This window comes from Choloepus didactylus, chromosome 3, assembly GCF_015220235.1.
Source record: "Choloepus didactylus isolate mChoDid1 chromosome 3, mChoDid1.pri, whole genome shotgun sequence".
Taxonomy (NCBI): Eukaryota; Metazoa; Chordata; class Mammalia; order Pilosa; family Megalonychidae; genus Choloepus; species Choloepus didactylus.
Window position 1 is genome coordinate 188278687 of NC_051309.1, and position 8246 is coordinate 188286932.

At 36.1% G+C, this 8246-nt stretch overlaps 1 pseudogene; it reads left to right on the plus strand.

The window, feature by feature from the left end:
• Nucleotides 1-7124: 7124 nt before the first annotated feature.
• LOC119530592 lies at nucleotides 7125-7492 on the plus strand (annotated as a pseudogene).
• Nucleotides 7493-8246: the final 754 nt, after the last annotated feature.

Sequence of the window (8246 nt, forward strand, 5' to 3'; positions counted from 1 at the left end):
ATTATCTATTCTGCCCCTAATAATTCTCTACACCAGGGGTTGGAAAATATTTTCCATAAAGGGCCAGAGAGTAAATATTTTAGACTCTTTGGGCCATATGGTCTCAGTTGCAACTACTCTACTCTTTGTAGTGGAAAGCAGCACTAGACAATATGCAAATGAATGAATGTGGCTGTGTTACAAGTAAACTTTGTTTACCAAAACAGGCTGTGGACCCAATTTGGCCTTTCTGCTCTAAATCAATGCTGGTCATTCCATTTTCCTCGACAGTGCCTGGATCAGGAATGGGCATGTGCATGTGACCCAATCATGGACCAAGAAACATAAGGGGAAATCTGGTGGGGGCATTCTGGGAAAGACTTCCTTGATTCTAAGGAGGCCCAGTAAGAACCTGCCCCTTGTTTTCCTCTAGATCTTGTGTTGGGAGCAGTCATCTTACTACTTGCTTGAGGATGATCTAATTTGTCAGGAGGACAAGGCCGAGAGAAGCCCAGAAATAAGGAGAGACCCTGACCTACCTCACCTGGAGCCCACTCTACTCCAGACTCCTAACGATGAGAATAAGTGCCCTTATTGTGTAAACCAGTTAGAATGTTTTTCCTTGCACTAGAAAGCATGCTAATTGATTACTATGGCTCTGTAATAAGTTTTATGATTGGGAAAGTGTGAGTCCTCCAACATTGTTCTTTTTCAAGATGGCTTTGGCTATTTGGAGCCCCATAACCTTCCCTATAAATTTAATAGTTAGCTTTTCCATTTCTGCCAAGAAGGCTGTTGGAATTTTGATCAGGATTGCATTGACTCTGTAAATTGCTCTGGGTAGAATTGACATCTTAACAATATTTAGTTTTCCAATCCATGAACACAGAATGTTCTTCCACTTATTTAGGTCTTCTTTGATTTCTCATATTTTGTGTACAAGTTTTTTACATCTTTGGTTATATTTATTCCTATATATTTGATTCTTTTTGCTTCTATTTTAAATGGAAATTTTTTCCTGATTTTCTCTTTATATTGTTCATTATTAGTGTATAAAATTACTACCGTTTTTTGCAGGTTGATCTTGTACCCCACCACTTTGCTGAAATCATTTAGTAGTTCTAGTGGATTTTTCAGGATTTTCTGCATACATGTCATCAGCAAATAGGGAAAGTTTACTTCTTCATCTCCAATTTGGATGCCTGTTATTTTTCTCTCTGAATTGCTTTGGCTAGAATGTCCAGTACAATGTTGAATAACACTGGTGACAATGGGCATTCTGGTCTTTTTCTGGATCTTAGAAGGAAAGCTTTCAGTCTTTCACCATTGAATGTGTTGGTAGTGGTGGGTCTTTTGATACATGCCCTTTATCATGTCAAGGAAGTTTTCTTCTATTCCTAGTTTTCTCAGTGTTTTAATTCAGGGGTGCTGGATTTTATCAAGTGCCTGTTCTGTGTCAATTGAGATGATCATGTTGTTTTATTCTTTGTTCTGTTAATATTGTGTATTATAGCAATTGATCTGCTTATGTTAAACCAACTTAACTTCAATAACATACACATACACTCTTCCTATAACCCTCTCTCTCCTTCCTTTTTGTCTTAATCTCTCCCTCATTTTTTGAAGACATCCTTGCTAGATATAAAAGTTTTAGCTGGCAATTGTTTTCTTTAAGAATTTTGAATATTTTATTCCACTGCCTTTTTGTTTCCATGGTTTGTGATGAGAAATTGGCACTTACTCTTACAGGGACTCCCTTGTACAAAACACGTTACTTTTCTCTTGCAGTTTTCTGAATTCTCTCCTTGTCATTGGCATTAGACAGTTTGATTACTATGTATCTTGTGTGGTTCTCTTTAAGTTTATCCTGTTTGGGGTTCTTTGAGCTTCTTTAATGTACATATTCATGTCTTTCATTACATTTGGGTAGTTTTCTGCCATTATTTCTTTAAATATTCCTTCTGCCACTTTCTCTCTTTTCTCCTTCTGAGACTTCCGTGATGCATATATTGGTATGCTTTGTTAGTCTTCCAGAGGTCTCTAAGGCTTTGTTCCCTTTTTATAATTCTTTTTTCTTTCTGCTCCCCAGCCTTAATCATTACAATTGTCTTTATTCAAGATCTTTCTTCTTGATTCTTTCTTCTGCCACTTCCAATCTGCTACTGAAATCTTCTATCGAATTTTTCATTTCTGTTATTGTGGTCTTCAACTCCAGTATTTCTGTCTGGTTCCTACTGAGAATCTCAAAGAGTTCTCATAGTGTTCAATCATTGTTTCCTTATATCCTTTAGTTCTTTCTCCATGTTTTCCTTTATCCCCTTGAGCATATTGAGGATCACTTTTTAAAAAAAGTCATTGTCTGGTATGTTCAAAGTCTGGTTGATGGTTTTCTGATTTTTATCTTGTTCCTTTGGTTGGGTTGTCATTTCCTCTTTGTTTTTCTCGTAACCTATGTTGTATACTGTACATTTTAATATTTTAAAGTGCTAGCTCTGAGATTTAGTCCCTGAACTGTCTGTTCTTTAAGTTTGTATCCAGCTAGTGATATGACAGGGATATCTTTGAGTAGTAGGAGTGAACAAAAGCATACTAACCAAAGTAAAAAGTACCTTTCATGGTCTTTGCAAATTGGCTCTTCCTTCAGAGCTTAGCCCTCCTATCAAGAAAATCAGCCTGATTCAAATGCAAAGTACAGGGTCCTCTCTGCTTTATCTGAGTCTACTTGCAGCCATGGAGCCTGCTTTCTTCTGGGCTTTTGCTTGGTCATAGCCTAGGAATCCCCGATTTACAGTTTACAGGAATTTCAATGCCTCCTCTACTCGATTTGCAATAAACTCTCACCCCTCCTGGGTTCTCTATTATATGATTTAATGCAGATAATCCATTGACTTAATTGTTTCTTACACTTCTTTAGGTATCTGCAAACTGCTTCTCTGCCTTCAGGACAAGTTCTTGGACAGAGAGCCCAAGACAAGTTTCCTAGTTCAGTCTTTCAGGCTTCCTCTGACACGCAAGGACCCCAGTGTGCTCCTAGGGGTTACTCCACTCCCCCTGGAACAGGGTCAGGGACCCACAATGGCAGCACAGGGTGGCTCCACACTGCACCAGGGAGGGGATGGTATAGGGACTAGCAAGAACACCACAAGCTTCACCTGCCATTTTTAAAACTGCTTTTTCTGGATTTGGTATTTGCCCAGTAACTGCAACCCTTTAACTATTTTCTGGAGTTTTGAGGAAGATGGCTGTGTCAGTTTTTGGTAGTTGTTCAAAGTTTCTGTGGGTAGACAGAATCCTGGAGCATCTTATGCTGCCTTATTTTCAACTGGAAGTCTGCCAATTTCTGAAATCAGAGTTATAATAGAACAAAAAGGCGAATATTTATATATACTTGTTTCATGGAAGCACTCTTGAAACATGGTATGAAAACTAAGAACCATATATGAAAATAATGACACATGCAACCATGTAAAATTTAAATTTCTGTTTGGCAAAATCAGAACAAAACAAAACAAAAAGCTCCACATCAACAAAGATAAAAAGACAATGGGTAAACTGAAAAATATTTCTTTTGCTTTTATATGGCAGACAGAAGTACTTCCACATGATACCCCAGATCCTTCTGCTCTCCACTAAACCTTTAGTCCAAGTCAACATCATCTCTCACCTAGAAATATACAATAGCCTTTTTACCAGTCTTCCTTCTTCCTCTCACCCTATATAAGATATACTCAAAACACAGCCAGGTTTTCTTTTAAAAATGAAAGTTACGTTATATTATTTCCTAATTAAAACCTTGAATAGCTTTCATTCAATTTAGAATAAAATTCAAACTCTGAACACATAGCCTTAAAGGTCTATATGCTCTGGCCTCATTTTGTACTACTTCCCCCATTATTTTCTACATTCCATCATGCACACCTTTGTCTTCTTAGATTGCACCTTTGCATTTATAATCCTCTGACCAGAATACTCTTTATCCAGCTCTTCACATGTTTGTCTCCTTCTCACTCTTCAGGATCTCAGCTAAAATACCACCACTCTGAGACATCTTCCCTGACCAGTCTGTGTAAAAGTAGCCACCCTCTCCCACCTCACAATCTGATATTAGCCTGTCCGTTTATTTATTGCTTATTTTATGCTCCACTTTCATCCACTAAAATGTAGGTTTCATAAAACCGTGTCTCCCTGCTGCCCATAGTGGTAACAGTAACATAGTAACCACTCAGTATGCATTTATTGACTACTGAATGAAAGAGGTTATTATTAATATATAAGAGTACTTATGAATCAATTTTTCACAGGAAAAATGAGTAATGTCATGATGAAGCAATTTACAAAAGAAAAAATTGAAATGATCAAAAATATATTTTTAAATAAAACTCCCTATAAATAACAAAGAAATTCAAACCAAAATAAAGCATTGTATTTTTATCTATCAAATTGATGAGGATTTCCATGAATACTCATGATGGTCAGGAAGAGTTTGGGGGATGGTACCATATACTGATGGTAGAAGAATAAATTGAGTCAACCTTTTGGAGGATTAACTTTGAAACATTTATCAATAAATGTTTAAAATATTTATATACTTCAACCCAATAATCCTCTTCCAACAATCTATCTTAAGAAAATAATGAGAGATGTTCACAAAAATTTTGCACAAGAATGTTCATTGCTACATTACTTGTGATGTCAAATGATATGGGAGTGATTAAGTACATTTTTGGTCCATTTTATGCCATTAAAAACCTGCTTTAGCAGAGTGGTCTCCAAACTTTTGATTATACGTCTCATCAGTAAAATTTTTTTAACCTCAATATTTGTATGACTGGTTTTTTATTTATTTTAAGTTATAGAAATATATTTCTGATTTGATAAATTAAACATTATAAAATATACACAAAGTAAAAATTTTAGAAGGATGAGATAAGAAGATATAAATGGAAGTTTTAAATTTTCTCCCTTATCCTTGTGTAGCATGCACTCTACTCTGGAGACCACTATTTTAGAATAGTGGTTTTCAAAGTATAGCCCTCATGTATAGTCCAGTCCAGATGACTGAGTCCCCCAGACCCTTTCAGGTGGGTGTGAAACCTCAGAACCATTTTTTGTAATAATAGTAAATCATTATTTTCCTTTTTCACTGGGTTGATATTTGCCCTAATGGTGCAAATGCAGTGGTTGTAAAATTATTGGCACCTAATCATGAAACAAGGCAGTGGCACCCAACTGTATTAGTAACCATTGTATTCTTCAATGTCATGTCCTTACAGGAAAAAAGGCATTAATTAAGAATGTTCTTGAAGAAGCAGTAAAAATAATTACCTTTATTAAATCTCAACCCTGAGTATGCATGCTTTAATATTCTGTAAAATTAAATGGGAAGTATACATAAAGCATTTATGCTGCATACTAAAGTGCAACAGTTGGATTAAAAGTATCATCATTGTTTGAGTTGCAAGCTGAACTAGCCACGTTTTTCATAGAATGCCATTCTTACTCCACAGAATCGCTGACAGACAAATTATGATTATTCAGATTGGGTTTTGGCAGATGTTTTCTCCTAAAATGAACCAAGGAGACTGTCACTACAAGAAATGTTGCCAAAGATAAAATATGAGCTTTCAAGTAAATATTTGAATTTTGGAAAACTTGTATCTGCCACTGTGAGCTTAATAACTTTCCAAAATTTGGAGGCATTTTTTGGTGAGATCAGTGGTGTTTATTAAAGAACGTGATTTTTTTCATATTGTATCATGAAATGTGTCAACATTTAGAAGGTATATATACCTCAATCAACTAACATTTTCTAAATCAGCTATGCATTATGTTATAAAATGATGCATCGGTGAAAGATCCATCCAAAGTGCAAGATGGACCAATGGATTTTAATGAAACAGGAACAAAAAGTTCATTTCTATGGTTTCAGACACCACATTGTAAATAACCTTTAAGAAACTTCCACTTGTCAAGTTGTGGTATAGTATCAAACAGGAATAGCCACAAATATCTGAAAAGTCTATTAATATACTTCTCCCTTTCCAACTACTTGTTTGTTTGAAGCTGGATTTTCTTCATATATTTCAACCAAAACAACATATCATAACAGATTGATTGCAGAAAAAGATACTAGAATCTCACTGGCTTTTATTAAGCCAGACATTAAAGAAATTTGTAAAAGTGTTAAAACAATGCCACTCTTCACTCTGATTTTTTGTTTTGTAAAATGTAGTTATTTTTCATTTTAAAGATGTTAACATAAAATGAGTCAGTAACGTTTTGATGTGCCGAGCCCTCTATCATGGGACTTGCCCTTATGAAGCTCATTACTGCAAAGGAGAGACTAAACTTGCATATAATTGTGCCTAAGAGTCTTCCCCTGAGTACCTCTTTGCTGCTCAGATGTGACCCTCTCTCTAACTGAGCCACCTCGACAGGTGAACTCGCTGCCCTCCTCCCTATGTGGGACCTGATTCCCAGGGGTGTAAATCTCCCTGGCAACGCAGGATATGACTCCCAGGGATAAATCTGGACCTGGCATCATGGGGTTAAGAATATCTTCTTGACCAAAAGGGGGACGCAAAATGAAACGAAATAAAGTTTCAGTGGCTGAGAGATTCCAAATGGAGTCGAGAGGTCACTCTGGTGGACATTCTTATGCACTATATAGATAACACCTCTTAGGCTTTAATGTATTGGAATAGCTAGAAGTAAATACCTGAAACTACCAAACTCCAACCCAGCAGTCTGGACTCCTGAAGACAATTATATAATAATGTAGATTACAAGGGGTGACAGTGTGATTGTGAAGACCTTGTGGATCACACCCCCTTTATCTAGTGTATGGATGAGTGGAGGAATGGGGATAAAAACTAAAGGACAAATGGGGTGGGATGGGGGGGATGATTTGGGTGTTCTTTTTTACTTTTATTTTTTATTCTTAATTCTTATTCTTTCTGATGTAAGGGAAATGTTCAAAAATAGATTGCATAACTATATGATGGTACTGTGAACAGTTGATTGTACACCATAGATGATTGTATGGTATGTGAATATATTTCAATAAAACTGAATTTAATTTAAAAAAAAAAGAAAAAAAATGAGTCAGTAAATATTTTTTAGATTCCTTAGTTTTAATTTCTAATATGGGACCCTCCAGAGCCCAGCACAGTCGCCACTACCACCTGTCTTCCGGGGCCAGCGTGAACGGCTCCGCAACGCCTGGTGGAGCAGCTGAAGCTGGAGGCCGGCCTGGAGAGGATGAAGCTCTCAGGTGGCTGTGGAGCTTCAACAGTACTGTGTGCAGAACGCCTGCAAGCAGGGCCTGCTTGTCGGGGTGCCAGCCCGGAACAACCCCTTCCGGGAGCCCAGATCCTGCACTTTACTTTCAAGATTGGGAAGTTCATTGAGGAATGCCTTCAAGTACAAAGCGATGAAAGACTGTCTCTAAGTTTCAAGAAAACTCTTTTCTCTAGCCAAACAACTTTGAGATGTTTGAGACCTTTCCTGTGGCCTGGTCCTATAGCCAAAATTCTATAGAAATTGATGCATTTCTGATCAAATAAGGAAACTGGGTGAAAGAGTGGATCTTTTAAATAATAATGAACTGGTTCTTTAGGTGAAATGCTTTATACTTAAACACAAATCCTACCACCAAATATACCAAAATACATCTCTTTCATAAGTGAATTACCAGTGTTTCTGTACCTGGAATACCATGTATGTTTGATTTACTGGATGTTTACATTTTAGGAAGGAAAACATTTTTGTTTTTTAAAAATTGAATATCTGTAATTTGTTGTTCCTAAGATTTTTATACCATAACAAAATTTGTTCTTATCTCATAAATTTAGTTTCTACATGAAAATAACCAACTATAAACTTGAGAGGAAGTATAGGCTATACTAATCAAATGATGTCTTGATTTTTCTAAATGAGAAGACCATTTCATTTTTAAACACTAAACATGGGAGCAGTTTCTAGCAAACTTTTTTGGGAAAGATTAATGTTGTATTATGTATGAGGTTGTCCCATCCTGTGTATGAAGCAGATTTGATCTTTGTCTTCTTAAGTTCCTCTATTTTATGATTGTGCTTTAACAAATACTACATTATTTAATGTCTTTAGTAGATGTTTAAAATGTAACTCTAAGCTCAAATAGTTAAAAACAAAGTAATGTGAAAATATTATAGCCTCAAAGAATTCTTAATGTCACAGTGTTTTATTAACTTACAAAAACAAAACTCTTTGACGTCCTTGATAATTCT